Below are 18,967 nucleotides of genomic sequence, written 5' to 3'. Positions count from 1 at the left end.
AAATGCTTTCATTATCTTCCTGGAATTGAGAAATGGGGTTCTTCATTTTCAGTTACCACCTTTGTCTCATCACTGCCTATATTTCGCATAGTCTCAGTTTTTCTACTTTCTGATTAGGAAAGCCATCTTTTGCAGTCTTAGATTCTTCCAGAATGTAACTGAATATATTCTCTGGAACTCTGCAACTCCCCATGGTGTTACATATCTTAGCTTTGGTATTACGTCCTCAGCTTCCATTGATGCTCAGAATTCTTCATCTGTTTCTTGTTGCTGCCAATGTAATTGTGGCCATGTATGTCATATCTCAAGCTGGATGCTCTATCTGTTTTTATTATTCCTGCAAGTGGTTCAATGCACTGTACCTGAGATAGAGACTCCTCTGGGGGAGAAGACGAGCAAAGAGGACATTTTGATGCCCTGGTATTACAACGCCAGATGAGATGCTTCCCCAAGCAGCAAGCATCCTGTTCATATGATCAGAAGAAAGGCAGATGTGACAGTGTAGACTGACATCATAACATCCTGGAATATGCATTTTTTCCCAATTATGTTAGTTTTGAATCTTCCCCAAGGGTCCTTCATAAGCCGTTTGTTACATCAGTGAGACTTTTTGTTGAGACTCTAGAGAGATATGCCTCCTTCTGCCAATGGTGAGGATAACTCCAGGGAAAAAGGTCATCTGTGCCACACTCTAGCTGGCCCTCTCAGAGTAGAAACTTCCAATGCTTGGGCGAGCTGCTTGGAGATTTTGTGGCCTAAACAGGAGTAGTGACTATGGAAAACGCTGTGGCTGTTTCCTACTTAGCTCAGGTCTCTTCTTCCATTTTGAAATCCTACAGGGTAGTGCTCTCAAGCTCCCTCTCCTTTTCTTTTATCTCTCCTGTGTGAACCCATAATTTTACTTTCTTATCTGACTCTGACCCATCCATCTCCACATATAAAGTTCTTTAATGCCAATATGTAGTTTTGGTTGATAGATTCTATCCTGCAGGAAAGCTACTTAGATAGGAAGCAAACAACTCAAATTAGCTATAGAGAGTTTGATAACCTGAGCAGATTCACAAGGCAACGTCCTCCAAACAGTATATTGGCAGTAAATATATAACCGAGCAATCATCACAGATAAATAGAGATGCTTAGATGAGGCTCAGATCAACTGAGCCAAAGATTAAAAAAAAACCACTCTTCAGATCACTGATCTGCCTTAAGGCTGCACAGTGAATTTCAGGTTCTCAGCCTTACTGAACTATTAACCATGCTGGGGTGGGCTTTGTTGAACCAACTGCTATTGAGTCATTTCTACTGTAAGTGCTCGCTCACCAATTTTCCTGTTAGTAACCCGAAAATTATTCATTGGTTCACCTAGTTAGAATTTGTCTATTGTTAGTTCCATATCTCTGGTGTGTAGCCAATTTATTCATACAACATAGGTTTTACCCAGACAAGCCATCTCAGGATAGTCAATGAATCTGCAATACCCTTTGTTGGTGGAGGCCACTCATTAGTTAGTTTCCTGACCACCTTGACTTGAAATAATCACATAAAACCTATATTATTCACAACACTGTTTAGCCAATAGCTTAATCGTATTTCTAGATTCCTCCCTTATTCTAAACAAAACTATTTGCATTTATCTGTATCACCAGTAGTTCATGTCTTACCAACAAATTTTTGGCAACTCCAGAGAAGGTGTTCTTCCATGGTGGTGTCTATTTGGCTTCTCACTGACCCTACCCTGTTTCTCCTATCATTGTTTACTTTTACCACCTAGGTCTATTCTGCTAAGCTACTGTCTGAAACAACATTATTCATTAACCAATAAAAGCAAACATAGACAGAAGGACTTCCCAAACCAACCCTTTGTCCAATGTATTAATTCCAAGGACTGGTATAAAATTTTCTAATAAAACAAATACTTGAAAGGGGTTGATGTTTATTCTCAGGATCTGGAATAAATGTGTTGGTGGGGACCCTACTTCCTCAAGATGTGCTAGGAAAGTTGGCTTTTGATATTCCTCAGTATGTATCAGTTCTCTTACTGTTTCCATTGTTTTGTGAGCACACCACTGTTTCCCTGTGTCTCTTTTGATACAGAGGTTTGCCATTGAATTTAAAGATCATCTTATCCTGAGATGACACATTTTTGTGAATCTTAATCTTCTATTTGCAAAGTAATATTTTTAAATTATGATCCCTCTCAGTGGAAGCTAAAACTTGGATATATCACTTTTATGTCCTGATTTCCTGCTGTACTGTGTATTTACAAATTCTAAGGATTAAGACTGTGTTACTTGGCAGGAGTCACTACATGTTAGGTGACCCTGTGTGATTGGTTTATCCTTTCTTAAATAGATCTTTAATGATCTTGAGAGAAAGGAAATGAAATGCTATTTCAATATGTTAAATATTCTTTCTTCCTTGGGCATCTGTCCTTCTGAGGGTTGTTTTTGTTTTAATCTCATGTATGTACTTACAAAATGTAATGGTTTCATTCCATCTGCTATGCAAAACATTGTGGCAAATAAACAAGCCAGCAAAAAACATCAACACAAAAACAACTTAAGGGAGAGAAGGTTTTATTTTGCCCAGAATTTCAGAGGGATTGTTTCAATAGCTATTGAAATGGCAGAGCAACAGGAGTCTGAGGCTCACTGGCCACATTGCATTAACAATTAAGAAGCAGAGAGAGATCAGGAAGTCGGGCGAGTCTATAGATTCTTAGAGCCTATCTTCAGTGTCCACTTCCTCCAGCAATTCTCTGCCTCCTAAAGGTCCGGCAACCACTTCAAAGAGCACCACCTGTTTGGGAAAAAATGTTCAAATATGGGAGCTTATGGGGGACATTTCTCACTCAAACCACAACATGTTCTATGCCAATAGATTCCAGAACTAACCAGTAAAATGTATTATCACCCATGATGGGCAGCTTGTTATACTCAGGAGGAGATAAATATAAACGCATGCACAACTTGAAAATGGCTCCTGTAACTTTAGGCTGTCATAATTACATGCATAACATATAGGTATCACGTCTGTTCATAATAATGCAACCTTGAAAGTCTAATCAATCTTAATATTTTAAAGTCTATTTAATATTTTATTAAAATATAATATTTTAAAGTCTAACCACAATCAAGGATCCTGCTTCGGAAGAAGCTGGTTTGTGGGAGAGAAGAGGCAACGATGTGAATAACACAGAAAAGGATAAATGTTCTCTAGCTTGATGAGCTGTTTGAGGAGATGGTCATTGAAGCTCCATGGGAAATGAGAGCAAGACCCACTGTAACAGCTTTATTGTGTCAGTGTGTGCAACCACAGTAGGCTGTGTGATCAAAGTCACCCTAAGTGTTGGGCTTCCAGAGTAGATTAAATGGAAGGCTAGTGTGTTCTGAGAGGGCTCCTCAGGGAGACACATGAGTTGACATCAGCCCTCAAGCAATGGGAACAGGCCAGGTGTAAGAGACAGGGAGAGGGCTATTTGAAAGAAAAAGGATGAATTCTGGAATGAGCAACTATTATTCTCATTATTGTTTCACAACACAGAAACCCAAATCCACCACCTGCCTCTTTCAATTTGACTTGAAAGAACATAGAGAGAGTGTTAAAAAAAACAGAGATTTAAAGCCATTTTTTTTCATCTTGCAATGTACAATGCTTTACACAAAAAAATATTCTATATAAAAAAGCCCCACTCTTTGTCTATCTTTGGGCACAAATTTCCTTCCTGCCCCATATTGCCAGGAGCCATACAGGTAAGAACAATTTGTCAGGCAGTTTGGCTCTTGCTGTTCCTGAATTCTGTCCTTCTTTTTGCTGGTAATTTGGATGTTTATTGTTTAATTTTGTGTTGGAGATCTGTGATATATTGGTCAGGCATACACACTGCTGTATTCTCAATCTTTTGTTCTGTAAACTTCATTACAATTCCAACATCAATCCGAGCATTTGTTCCTTTTCATCTTTGACATTTCTAATTAAGAAATAAGAATCCTGGCACTACTTCTGCATATATCTGGGCAATCTTGGAGTGAGCCAGCTCAAACCTACATTCCTCTGGATTCTCCCATGAGCTGTGCATCTGCACTATCTTCCAAAACATTTTATGATTTGAACACCTGTTGCTCTCCTTCTTTTTACAAAGACCTGTGCAGATCTGGTTGCTTGTACCCATGACTTCCACAGATACATTATTGTCTCCTAGACATGTGCTCCCTGGGCATTCCGTGATATCAAATGTATTTTTTATTTGACATAAGTGTAATTTGATTGTAGGTGGAGATATCAGCTATATTGGCATGAATTGAAACAAGCTGCCAAGTTCAACTAAGTCACACACATGTAAGATTCAGTCCCAAGTAGGAGTGTATCTAGGGAGAGGTTATATGTGACAAGGATATATATGACACAAGAGGGTCAACCTCTGACAGACGTGTCCTAACAAATTTTCAGAGCAGTAATGGATGTCCATGAAAGGTAAACATTTTAATGAAAATCAGATAGGCTTTTTTATATTATAGGTGTTTTACCAATATATTGATTTATCAAAATTACGCATCATCCCTATCACATTAGGCTTTAACTGCCAACCTGACCCAACTTAGAAGCAGATAAGAGTCTCAGTTGAGGAATTGCCTCATCAGGTGTGTCTGTAAGCATGACTGTTAGTCAAGTGTTAATCAAACCCAGTCCACTGTGGGTAGCATCATTCCCTTGGAAGTGGTCATGTGCTGTGTATGAAACCTAGCTGAGTTTGAGGCTGCAAGCAAGTTAGCAAGTGGCATCCACTACACTTGTGCTGCAGGGACTGCCGAAATTTTAAAGTTATAAATTAAACAACACACACAGCTTGGGTCTATATTGGAGTCAACAGTCGAGGGAGAGTCAAGTGTAAATGTAGGCTCTTTGGTATAGAAGAGAGACAGGTATTTGACTCTTCACTTTAGACCTATCTTGCTGAAACTTTAGAATGTATCAGGGACATTAAAATGGAAATAACTGAAGTGCTTTTCCTTGGTAGTGTCTCTCTGCTGAGGTTAACTGACTATTCTTAAATACAGAGAGTTTTGTCTGGTCTTGGAGTAAGCATATCTCTTCCTTCATCTGTCCTACATAAGAGGGAAGGGTCAGAAGTTTGTGCCAGACCCAAAAAGCACCTAGTTGACAACTGTAATCAGAGGCCCCTGGAAAAGGGTATAATTCACTCAGTGATGAATTTTCTCCCCCTGTGGCTGACTTGGTGGACATTATGTTCTTTATGATTTTGTTGAAGGCAAAAACTTCAATATCATCTAAGAGTAAAACCCAAAGAGATATAGGAATGTTGCTGCTCTCCCTCAATTCACTTGCTTCTCTTGCAGATAAAGAACACTCCAGAATGTAGGTGGTATCTATAATGGTGTGTCTGTGTTAGCTAAGCATACCTCATTGGAGTTTTACAACTCTTGAGGCACAAGCTTACAAAAAATGCCTGCAGGATACTGTGGGGTTAGCACAGGACTCAAGGAAATTCTTAGGGAACTGGGTTTCCGGCCATCTCCAATGTCTACTTTCTTCCAGCACCCTCAATTAGGCAGGGGGTCTCGTATCAGCTACAGCTGAAATTTCTTCTGACTCTAAAAATTTCACAGTATCTAGGACAAACTTTTCCATCTGACATCTCTTTGGAATATAAGATGAGTTCCCTGAGGGCCATAGATATGTCTCAATTTTCACCTCCCAGTCTCAGAAGTTTTAATGGTACCTTACAAATTCAGGGCTCTCAGTAAATGTTAAAGGGATGAATAAGGTTTTGGCATATCCAAAGAGAGCAGAAAGGTCCTGAGGGAATGAAGCATGGCCAGGTGTTTCCTTAGATCTGCTGTTTTTCTCCATGCTTTTCTCCTGAAAGTTCATGGAAGGAAATATGACTGTAAGTCTGTGTTTGATGTCAGGAAGGTGTGAAAGAATGCTGGCTTATTGAGCTGGAGAGCACTTTTCCCTTAGATGAAGGCTGTGTGATGAGGTGGGGATCATGCTAACTATCTTCACCTCAGTTTATCTGGGTAACCTATCAACATGAGTGTCCTGTGCAAGTGTTCTATGGACAGATCCCAGTGTGGTCTGATGAGGAATGCTAAAGGTACTGAAACATAATGTCATGGCCTGGGAAGACAGACATTCTTTGAAGTCCTTTGTAAGAGGTTTATAAAAGACCCCAATTACCATTTCCTGGGGTACTGTGGGATCAAGCAGAGACTTAGGCACTCTTTGACTTTTATTCATTTTGTGTGTGGTTTACTTACAGAGTATATGTGTGTATGCTTGTTTCTTCATGTGTGTGTGTTCACATGCATGTATGTGTGAACATGAATTAAGCAGCACAGTGATCAATGTTGGGAGTAAAGCTCAGTAATTCTCTAACTTCAGTCATTCATGCAGAACTTGTTAAACAAATATATCCATTGACAGTGAGGCAAGACTCTTTAGCCAGAACACCAAGTGGGTTTCTGGGGGATCAGATCTTTGATGCTTACACTATACCAAGCAGCCATCACCACAACATCCTAGGCACCAACTTTACATGAGAAAAAGACTAGCATTTATTGTGCACCCAGATGCTCCATGCATATCAATTCCTGCAGTATTTCAAACCTCTTGGGACTTGCCTCATAAACTCCACATGCTTCTGATGTGAAAACCATGTAGACCAACAAAGAGGTAGGACTCAGGCTGGGACTTGAGCCTTAGAGCTCTGATCACTATATTCAAAAGAGTGCCCTAATTTCTCAGTTAATGCAGCCCCTGCAAAGGCTTTTGACAGTGACTCCACTCTCTCCTTACCTCTTCAATATAGTGCTTGAAGTTCTAGCAATAGCAATAAGACAACATAAGGAGATCAAGTGGATTCAAATTGGAAAGGAAGAAGTTAAACTTTCATTATTTGCTGATGATATGATAGATAAGTGACTCCACTCTCTCCTTACCTCTTCAATAATGTGCTTGAAGTTCTATCAATAGCAATAAGGCAACATAAGGAGATCAAGTGGATTCAAATTGGAAAGGAAGAAGTTAAACTTTCATTATTTGCTGATGATATGATACATAAGTGACACCAAAACTGTTCCAAAGAACTTCAAAAACTGATAAAGACCTTTAGTGATGTGGCAGGATACAAGATTAACTCTAAAAAAATCACTTGCCCTCCTATACACTGAGATAAGTATGCAGAGATGGAATTCACAGAAGCATCACCGTTCATGATAGCCACAAATAGCATAAAATATCTCGGGGTAACTCTGAACAAGGAAGACAAAGATGTATTTGAAAACATCTCTAAGACTTTTAAGAAGGAAATTCAAGAGGATACCAGAAAATGGAAGGATCTCCCTTGCTCTTGCTTTGGGAGGATCAACATAGTGAAAATGGCAATTCTCCCAAAGAAATCTATAGATTCAGTGCAATCCCCATTAAAATCATATCAAAATTCTTCATATAACTTGAGAGGAAAGTAATAAACTTTATATGGAAAAACAAAAAACACAGGATAGATAAAGCAATTTTTAAAATTTATTTATTTATTAAAGATTTCTGCCTCCTCCCCTCACCGCCTCCCATTTCCCTTCCTACCCCCAAAAAAGTCCACATCTCTCCTCAGCACTAAGAACAATCAGGGTTCCCTGCCCTTTGGGAAGTCCAAGGTTCACCAACCTCCATCCAGGGCTAGTAAGGTGAGCATCCAAATGGCCTAGACTCCCACAAAGCCAGTAAGTGAAGTACGATCAAAAACCCATTGCCATTGTTCTTGAGTTCTCAGTAGTCCTCATTGTCCACTATTTTCAGCGAGTCCTGTTTTATCCCATGCTTTTACAGAACCATGCCAGCTGGACTTGCTGAGATTCTGATAGACCATCCCCATTGCATCACTGTGTGGGTACACACCTCGCGGTCCTGAGATCCTTGCTCGTGCTCTTTTCTCTTTTGCTCCTGATTTGGACCTTGAAATTTCAGTTCAGTGCTCCAATGTGGGTTCTGTCTCTGTCTTATTTCATCGCCTAATGAAGGCTAATATTCAGGAGGATGCCTATATGTTTTTCTTTAAGTTCACCTGCTTATTTAGCTTCTCTAGGATCATGAATTATAGGATCAATGTCCTTTAATTATGACTAGAAAACAAATATGAGTGAGTACATCCCATGTTCCTCTTTTTGGGTCTGGCTTAACTCACTCAGGATAGTGTTTTATATTTCCATCCATTTGCATGCAAAATTCAAAAAGTCATTGTTTTATTTTTACTCCTAAGTAGTGCTCTAACATGTATATATTCCATACTTTCTTCATTCATTCTTCCATTTGTAGGCATCTAGGTTGTTTCCAGGTGCTGGCTATAACAAACAATGCTGCGATGAACATATTTGAGCATATACTTTTGTTTTCTGATAGGGCATCTCTTGGGTATATTCTCAAGAGTGGTATTGCTGGTGCAAAGGATATGATGATCCAAAATTTCCTCAGAACCCGAAGCACTACTTTTCAAAATGGTTGCACATATTGAATTCCCAACAGCAATGGATGAGTATACCCCTTTCTCCACAATTTTCCAGCAAAGGCTATCATTGGTGTCTTTTATTTTTGCCATTCTGACAGGTGTAAGATGATATCTCAAAGTTGTCTTGATTTGCATTTCCCTTTATTGTTAAGGAAGTTGAGCCTGACTTTAAGTGTCTTTTGTCCATTGAACTTCTTCTGTTGAAATTCTCTGTTCAGTTCAGTACTCCAATTTTAATTGGGTTAATTAATATTTTAACATTGAGTTTCTTGAGTTCTTTATATATTTTGGAGATCAGACCTTTGTCTGTTGAGGGGTTGGTAAAAATCTTCTTCCAGTCAGTTGTTTGCCTTTTAGTCTTAGTGACAGTGTACTCTGCTTTACAGAAGCTTCTCAGTTCCAGGAGGTCCCATTTATTCAAAGTTGCCATTAATGTCTGTGCTGCTGGGTTTTTATTTAGGAAGTGTTCTCCTGTGCCCATATGTTGTAGAGTACTTCCTTCTATCCCTTCTATCAGGTTCACTAGTGGTCCGCTGTCTTTTGGCTATCTTTCTGTGCTTGAGCTTCTTACCTGCCCACTCTCTAGGTTGAAAAAACTCTTCTGTTTAAGTCAGAAACAAATTCGTTGTCTCCATTATGAGTTCAAGCAAGCATAAGAAGGGAAGGATGTATGTATTTTGTTCTCTGATGAGAAACCTACTTCCTGACTGACTGAGTCAATGAAAAGAGAAGGTATGCCTATCTCCAAAATGAGTAAGAAAAATCTGAACAGATAGAAAAGCATTTGCAGGACAGCTACGCCTGTCCTTCAACATTGAGCTAATAGTTAGGTGGTTGAATCCAAGAAAACCTGCCCAAGGTCATGGCACTCCAGTCCACTGACTGTCAGTATGTTGTCCTCTCATTGAGACTCAGGATATTACATAAAGTCATTCTGTGTGTTTTTTAAAGAAGTGAGTTCTGTGATACCCACTGCAAAATAAAAGATTCGTTAGTCAGGACAACCGTAGTCCCCCTCAATGCAGATTGATGAAGGTAGGCATTCAGACATAATAGGATCACATAAAGCCTGTATGTGAAGTAGAGACAAATCCCAGTGCCATTATCATTGGGTTTTAATCTGCCCCAATTGTTAGCCACATTTAGCACTTCCACTTTGATCCCATGCTCTGTCAGTCGCAGCAGAGCTGGTTCTGTTGAGCTCCAAATAGCTCAGGCAGAGTGTCTCAGTGGAATGACTTAGCCTTATATTCCTGACTTCTTTGCTCATATTCTTCCCCCTTCTTCTCTTCAACAGGAGCTTGAAAGCTCAGTCTAGTTTTCTGATATGGATCACTGTCTTTATATCCATCATTTGCCAAACAAAACTTTTGTGATGATATTGAAGATAGTCATCAGTCGGTTAAACTTCTTCTGTTGAGAATTCCCTGTTAGTTCAGTGCCCCATGTTTTAATTGAGTTAATTAGCATTTTAAAGTCTAGTTTTTTGATTTCTTTATATATTTTGGAGATCAGACCTTTGTCTGTTGCAGGGTTGGTCAAGATCTTCTCCCAGTTAGTGGGTTGCCATTTTGTCTTAGTGACAGTGTCCTTTGTTTACAGAAGCTTATCAGTTTAAGTAGGTCCCAATTATCCAATGTTGCCTTTATCATCTGTGTTGCTGGGGTTATACATAGGAAGCAATCTCCTGTGCCCATATGTTGTAGGGTACTTCCCACTTTCTCTTCTCAGGTTCAGTGTGTTCAGATTGATATTGAGGTCTTTGATCCATTTGGACTTGAGTTTTGTGCATGGTGATAGATATGGGTTTATTTTCATTCTTCTACAGGTTGACATCGAGTTCTGCCAGCACCATTTGTTGAAGATGCTTTCTTTCTTCCATTGTATACTTTTAGCCACTTTATAGAAAATGAGGTGTTCAGATGTTTGTGGGTTAAAATCAGTATCTTTTATATGATTCAATTGGTCGAATTCTATGATTTTATGCAAATACCATGCTGTTTTTATTACTGTAGCTCTGTAATAGTGTTTGAAGTCAGAAATGGTAATGCCTCCAGACATTTTTTTATTGTATAAGATTATTTTGGCTATCCAGGATTTTTTGTTTTTCCATATAAATTTGATTAATGTCCTCTCAATATCTGTCAAGAATTTTGATGGGCCGGGCGATGGTGGCGCATGCCTTTAATCCCAGCACTTGGGAGGCAGAGGCATGCAGATCTCTGTGAGTTCGAGACCAACCTGGTCTACAGAGCTAGTTCCAGGACAGGCTCCAAAGCCACAGAGAAACCCTGTCTCGAAAAACCAAAAAAAAAAAAAAAAAAAAAAAAAAAAAAAAAAGAATTTTGATGGGATTTTGATGGGGATTGCATTGAATCTATAAATTGCCTTTGGTAGAACTGCCATTTTTACTATGTTGATGCTCCCAATCAAAGACCAAGGGAGATCCTTCCATTTTTTTTTTTTACTTATTTATTTATTTTTATTCTTTTTTAATTAAAATTTCCACCTGCTCCCCATTTCCCATTTCCCTCCCCTCCTCCCAAATATTTCCCTCCCCCCACTTCCCTCCCCCTATCCCCACTCCTCTTCTCCTCCCCCCACTCCATTCCCCCTCCCTCTCGATACTGAAGAGCAGTCCAAATTCCCTGCCCTGCGGGAAGACCAAGGTCCTTCTATCTACGTCCAGAAAGGTGAGCGTCCAAACAGGCTAAGCTCCCACAAAGCCAGTTCATGTATTAGGATCGAAACCTAGTGCCATTGTCCTTGGCTTCTCATCAGTCTTCATTGACCGCCATGCTCAGAGAGTCCGGAATCAACCCATGCTTATTCAGTCCCAGACCAGCTGGCCTTGGTGGGCTCCCAATAAATCAGTTCCACTGTCACAGTGGGTGGGTGCATCCCTCGTGGTCCTGATTTTTTGCTCATGTTCTCCCTCCTTCTGCTCCTCATTTGGACCTTAAGAGCTCAGACCGTTGCTCCAAATTGAAACTCTGTCTCTACCTCGATCCATCGCCAGATGAAGGTTCTAAGGTGATAAGCAAGATATTCATCAGTATAGGATAGGGTCATTTCAGGTTCCCTCTCCTTAGTTGCCCAAGGTACCAGCTGGGGACATATTCCTGGACACCTGCGAACCCCTCAAGAGTCAAGTCTCTTGCCAACCCTAAGATGGCTCCCTTAGATAGGATATATACTTCGCTGCTCCCGTATCCATCCTTCCTATATCCCAACCATCCCAATCCTCCGAGCTCCTCCCATCCTCCCCTTCTCATATTTCTCATCCCATTTCCCCTTTGCCCCATGCAACCTCACCCGCAAGTTCCCAGTTTTTGCCCTGGAATCTTGTCTACTTCCCCCTCTCCATGCGGATGACTATATGATTTTCTTTGGGTTCAATTTCTTATTTAGCTTCTATAGGATCACACATTATATGCTTAATGTCTTTTATTTTATGGCTAGAAACCGATTATGAGTGAGTACATCCCATGTTCCTCTTTTTGAGTCTGGGATACCTCACTCAGGATAGTGTTTTCTATTTCCATCCATTTGCATGCAAAATTCGAGAAGTCATTGTTTTTTACTGCTGAGTAGTACTCTAATATGTATATATTCCACACTTTCTTCATCCATTCCTCCATTGAAGGGCATCTAGGTTGTTTCCAGGTTTTGGCTATTACAAACAATGCTGCTATGAACATAGTTGAACAGATACTTTTGTCATTTGATGTGGCATCTCTTGGGTATATTCCCAATAGTGGTATTACTGGATCTTGGGTTAGGTTGATCCCAAATTTCCTGAGAAATCGCCACACTGATTTCCAAAGTGGTTGCACAAGTTTGCATTCCCACCAGCAATGAATGAGTGTGCCTCTTTCTCCACAACCTCTCCAGCAAAGGCTATCATTGGTGATCTTGATTTTAGCCATTCTGACAGGTGTAAGATGGTATCTCAAAGTTGTTTTAATTTGCATTTCCCTTATCGCTAAGGAGGTTGAGCATGACCTTAGGTGTCTTTTGGCCATTTGAATTTCTTCTGTTGAGAATTCTCTGTTCAGATCAGTGCCCCATTTTTTTATTGGGTTCATTAGCATTTTAAAGTTTAGTTTCTTGAGTTCTTTATATATTTTGGTGATCAGACCTTTGTCTGTTGCAGGGTTGGTGAAGATCTTCTCCCAGTCAGTGGGTTGCCTTTTTGTCTTAGTGACAGTGTCCTTTGCTTTACAGAAGCTACTCAGTTTCAGGAGGTCCCATTTATTCAATGTTGTCCTTAATGTCTGTGCTGCTGGGGATAAACGTAGGAAGTGATCTCCTGTACCCATATGTTGTAGAGTACTTCCAACTTTTTCTTCTATCAGGTTCAGTGTGTTCAGACTAATATTGAGGTCTTTAATCCGTTTGGACTTGAGTTTTGTGCATGGTGATAGATATGGATCTATTTTCATTCTTCTACACGTTGACAACCAGTTCTGCCAGCACCATTTGTTGAAGATGCTCTCTTTTTTCCATTGAATACTTTTAGCTCCTTTATCAAAAATTAGGTGTTCATAAGTTTGTGGGTTAAAATCAGGGTCTTCTACTCGGTTCCATTGGTCGACTTCTCTGTTTTTATGCCAATACCAAACTGTTTTCAATACTGAGGCTCTGTAATAGAGTTTGAGGTCAGGGATGGTAATGCCTCCAGACGATCCTTTATTATATAAGATTGTTTGGCTATCCTGGGTTTTTTGTTTCTCCATATAAAGTTGATTATTGTCCTCTCAAGATCTGTGAAGAATTTTGATGGGATTTTGATGGGGATTGCATTGAATCTATAAATTGCCCTTGGTAGAATTGCCATTTTTACTATGTTGATCCTCCCTATCCAAGAGCAAGGGAGATCCTTCCATTTTCTGGTATCCTCCTCAATTTCTTTCTTCATTGACTTAAAGTTCTTGTCAAATAGATCCTTTACTTCCTTGGTTAGGGTTACCCCAAGATATTTTATGCTATTTGTGGCTATCGTGAAGGGTGATGCTTCTCTGATTTCCATCTCTGCTTCCTTATCCTTTGTGTATAGGAGGGCAACTGATTTTTTGGAATTGATCTTGTATCCTGCAACGCTACTAAAGGTGTTTATCAGCTGAAGGAGTTCTTTGCTGGAGTTTTTGGGGTCGCTTATGTACACTATCATATCGTCTGCAAATAATGAAAGTTTAACTTCTTCCTTTCCGATTTGAATCCCTTTGATCCCCTTATGTTGTCTTATTGCTATTGCTAGAATTTCAAGCACTATATTAAAGAGGTATGGAGAGAGTGGACAACCTTGTCGTGTTCCTGATTTTAGTGGAATAGCTTTGAGTTTCTCTCCATTTAATTTGATGTTAGCTGACGGCTTGCTATAAATAGCTTTTATTATAGTTAGGAACGACCCTTGTATTCCTAATCTCTCTAAGACCTTTATCATAAAGGGATGTTGAATTTTGTCAAATGCTTTTTCAGCATCTAATGAAATGATCATATGGTTTTTTTCTTTCAGTTTATTTATATGATGGATTACATTGATAGATTTTCGTATGTTGAACCAGCCCTGCATCTCTGGGATGAAGCCTACTTGATCATAATGGATAATTTTTCTGATGTGTTCTTGGATTCGGTTTGCCAGTATTTTATTGAGTATTTTTGCGTCGATGTTCATGAGTGAGATTGGCCTGTAGTTCTCTTTCTTGGTTGTGTCTTTGTGTGGTTTTGGTATCAGAGTAACTTCAGCTTCATAAAAGGAATTTGGCAATGACTTCTCTGTTTCAATATTGTGAAATACATTAAGGAGTATAGGTATTAGGTCTTCTTGGAAGTTCTGGTAGAATTCTGCATTGAAGCCATCTGGACCTGGGCTTTTTTTGGTGGGGAGGTTTTTTATAACAACTTCTAATTCTTCGCGACTAACAGGTCTATTTAGATTGTTCACCTGGTCCTGGTTTAACTTTGGTATATGGTACTTATCTAAAAAAGTGTCCATTTCTATAACATATTCCAATTTTGTGGCATACAGATTTTTGTAGTAAGATCTAATGATTCTCTGAATTTCCTCTGAGTCTGTGGTTATGTCTCCCTTTTCGTTTCTGATTTTGTTAATTTGCGTATTCTCTCTCCGCCGTTTGATTAGTTTGGATAGGGGTTTATCAATCTTATTGATTTTCTCCATGAACCAGCTTTTTGTTTCATTGATCTTTGGATTGTTTTCTGTGTTTCTATTTTGTTGATTTCAGCCCTCAATTTGATTATTTCCAGTCTTCTACTTCTCCTAGGTGAGTCTGCTTCTTTTTTTTCTAAAGCTTTCAGGTGGGCTATTAAGTCTCCAATGTGTGCTTTCTCCGTTTTCTTTAAGTGGGCACTTAATGCTATGAATTTTCCTCTTAGCACTGCTTTCATAGTGTCCCATAGGTTTGAGTATGTTGAGTCTTCGTTTTCATTGAATTCAAGAAAGACTTTAATTTCTTTCTTTATTTCTTCCTTGATCCAGGTGAGGTTCAGTAGTTGACTGTCCAGTTTCCATGAGTTCATAGGCTTTCTGGGGATAGCATTGTTGTTGAATTCTAACTTTAATCCATGGTGATCTGATAAGACACAGGTGGTTACCGATATTTTTTTGTAACTGTGTAAGTTTGCTTTGTTACCGAGTATGTGGTCTATTTTCGAGAAGGTTCCATGAGCTGCAGAGAAGAAGGTATATTCTTTCCTATTTGGGTGGAATGTTCTATAGATGTCTGTTAAGTCCATTTGATTCATTACCTCCCTTAATCCTCTTATTTCTCTGTTAGGTTTCTGTTTGATTGACCTGTCCATTGGTGAGAGAGGAGTGTTGAAATCTCCTACTATTAGTGTGTGTGGTTTGATGACTGCCTTGAGTTTTAGTAACGTTTCTTTTACATAAGTGGGTGCTTTTATATTAGGGGCATATATATTCAGGATTGAGATTTCATCCTGGTGAATTGTTCCTGTTATGAGTAAAAAATGTCCATCTCCATCTCTTTTGATTGATTTTAGTTTGAAGTCAACTTTCTTAGAAATTAGTATGGCCACACCTGCTTGTTTCTTAGGTCCGTTTGCTTGATAAACCTTTTCCCAGCCCTTTACTCTGAGTAGATGTCTGTCTTTGTGGTTGAGGTGTGTTTCTTGTAAGCAGCAGAATGTTGGATCCTGTTTTCGTATCCAATCTCTTAGCCTGTGCCTCTTTATAGGTGAGTTGAGTCCATTGATATTAAGTGATATTAATGACCAGTGGTTGTTAACTCCGGTCATTTTTCCTTTCTTTCTTTCTTTTCTTTGGTAGTAGAGTTTGTGTGTTTCCCTTCTTCAAGTTGTGCTGGTGAAGGGTCTTTAGATGTCTGAGTTATTGTGGGCATTGTTGGACTCCTTGGTTTGTGATTTTCCTTCAATTACTTTCTGAAGGGCTGGATTTGTGGCTACGTATTGTTTAAATTTGTTTTTATCCTGGAAAACTTTGTTTTCTCCATTTATAGTGAACGAAAGCTTGGCTGGGTATAGTAGTCTGGGCTTGCATCCATGGTCTCGTAGTTTCTGCAGTATATCTATCCAGGACCTTCTGGCTTTCATGGTTTCCATAGAGAAATCAGGTGTAAGTCTGATAGGTTTACCTTTATAGGTAACTTGACCTTTTTCCTTTGCAGCTCTTAATATTCTTTCTTTATTCTGTATGTTTTGTGTTTTGATTATTATATGACGAGGAGATGTTTTTTTTTGATCCAGTCGATTTGGTGTTCTGTATGCTTCTTGGACCTTCAAAGGAATATCTTTCTTAAGGTTGGGAAAGTTTTCTTCTATAATTTTATTAAATATATTTTCTGGACCATTGAGCTGTAGATCTTCTCCTTCTTCTATCCCTATTATTCTTAGGTTTGGTCTTTTTATTGTGTCCCAGATTTCCTGAATGTTTTGTGATGAGAATTTGTTGGTTATGCTGTTTTCTTTGATGAGAGTGTTTATTTTCTCTATGGTATCTTCAGTGTCTGAGATTCTTTCTTCTATCTCTTGTAATCTGTTGGTGGTACTTGTCTCTGTAGTTCCTGTTCGTTTATTCAAATTATCCATCTCCATCCTTCCCTCGGTTTGTGTTTTCTTTATTACTTCCACTTCATTCTTCAAGTCTTGAACCGTTTCCCTTACCTGTTTGATTACTTTTTCTTGTTTCTCTTGGTTTTCTTGGGTATCTTTGAGAGATTTATTCATTTCCTCTACCTTTTTGTTTGTAATCTCTAATTGGTTGTGGCAGTTTTTCACCTCCTGTTTAAGGTCCTCTATTATTTTCATAAAATTCACTTTTGAGTCGAATTCTTCTAATTCTTCTGGATTAGGGTGTACACTTCTCATTTCGGGATTCCTGGATCCTGGTGATGTCACGTTGCCTTTCAAGTTGTTGGGGGAATTCTTGCATTGGCGCCTGCCCATCTTTTCCTTCAAATGGAGCTAGGAGAGGCCTGATGTCTTGGACCAGTCTTTGCTGTGACTAACTCTCTAGGTGTATCTCCCCAGTGTAGGGGCAGGAACCGTTCCCTTCCAGATGAACTCCTCAACACCAAAACATGTATGCGTGGTATTCCAATGACCCGCGTAAAGAAGGCCGAATGCAAGGGGTCGGGCGGGGTCGAGTAGAACACAGGCGACACTGCAGTACAAGCTGGAGGTGCCTGCACTCCCTTTGGGGGTTACTGAGGCCCGCCCGCTAGGCAGGCACTCACTGCTCTGGTTGGGTAGCCTTAGTGTAGGGGCATTTGTGCTCTCTACCGGGACCGTCCGCCCCAGGATAGTACACACTCACCCATCCCGATGAAACTTCTCGGCACCTACACAGGAACTCCTGGATGCCCCAATGAGCCAGGGACTAAGGGAAGTAGGGCGCAGGCAGAGCAGGTCCAGGAGATCACAGCAGAGACTGCAGCCCCAGCAGCGGGGGCCCGCTTTCCCTGGCGGGGACCTTGAGGCCTGCCCTCTAGTCAGGCACTCACTGGTCTGGGCTGGTAGCCTTAGTGAAAGGGCAGGAAACTGTTCCACAGCTAAGGACCTTGCAGACAAGGCAGGCTTGGTGGTGGGGGTGGGGGCGGGTATGTAGGAGAGAAAGCCCTGCAGCAGGAGCTGGGGGAGGGGCATTTGTGCTCTCTACCGGGACCCTCTGCCCCAGGATAGCACACACTCACCCGTCCCGATGAAACTTCTGGGCACCTACACAGGAACTCCTGGATGCCCCAATGAGCCAGGGACAAAGGGAAGTAGGGCGCAGGCAGAGCAGGTCCAGGAGATCATAGCAGAGACTGCAGCCCCAGCAGCGGGGGCCCGCTTTCCCTGGCGGGGACCTTGAGGCCTGCCCTCTAGTCAGGCACTCACTGGTCTGGGCTGGTAGCCTTAGTGAAAGGGCAGGAAACTGTTCCACAGCTAAGGACCTTGCAGAAAAGGCAGGCTTGGGGGTGGGGGTGGGGGCGGGTGTGTAGGAGAGAAAGCCCTGCAGCAGGAGCTGGGGGAGGGGCGTTTGTGCTCTCTACCGGGACCCTCTGCCCCAGGATAGCACACACTCACCCGTCCCGATGAAACTTCTGGGCACCTACACAGGAACTCCTGGATGCCCCAATGAGCCAGGGACAAAGGGAAGTAGGGCGCAGGCAGAGCAGGTCCAGGAGATCACAGCAGAGACTGCAGCCCCAGCAGCGGGGGCCCGCTTTCCCTGGCAGGGACCTTGAGGCCTGCCCTCTAGTCAGGCCGATCCTTCCATTTTTGGTATCCTCTTCAATTTCTTCCTTCAATTCCTTAAAGTTCTTGTCAAAGAGACCTTTCACTTTCTTTTGTTAGAGTTACCCCAAGATATTTTATGCTGTTTGTGGCTACGTGAAAGGTGATGCTCTTAGTGGGTACTAGGACTTCGGTATATCTCTTTTATGTCCTGGTTCCCTACTCTACTGTGTATTCACATGTTCTCATTACAAAGACTATTTTACTTGGCAAGAGGCACTACATTTTACGTAACCCTGTGTGATTTGTTTTTCCTTTGTTAAATAGTATCTTTAATGCATTTGAGAGAAAGGAAATGAAATGCTATTTCAATGTCCTAAATGTGCTTTAATCCTTGGGCATCTTTCCTTCTGAGGGTTTGTTTTGTGTTAATTTCATGTGTGTACTTGCAAAATGTCATGGTTTCATTCCGTTTGCTGTGACAAAGCATCGTGACAAACAAGCAAGCAAAAAGCATCATGAGAAAAACAACTTAAGGGAGAGAAAAGGTTTAATTTGGTTCACCATTTCAGAGGGATTGGTTCAATAGCTTTGGGAATGGCATAGTAACAGGAGTGTGAGGCTGACTGGCCACATAGCCTCAACAGTTAGGAGGCAGAGAGAGAAGAGGAAGTTGGGTGATTGTATAGATTCTTAGAGCCTATCTTCAGTGGCATACTTCTT

This window comes from Chionomys nivalis, unplaced genomic scaffold, assembly GCF_950005125.1.
Source record: "Chionomys nivalis unplaced genomic scaffold, mChiNiv1.1 scaffold_29, whole genome shotgun sequence".
NCBI lineage: Eukaryota > Metazoa > Chordata > Mammalia > Rodentia > Cricetidae > Chionomys > Chionomys nivalis.
Note: the sequence above shows the minus strand (reverse complement) of the source record.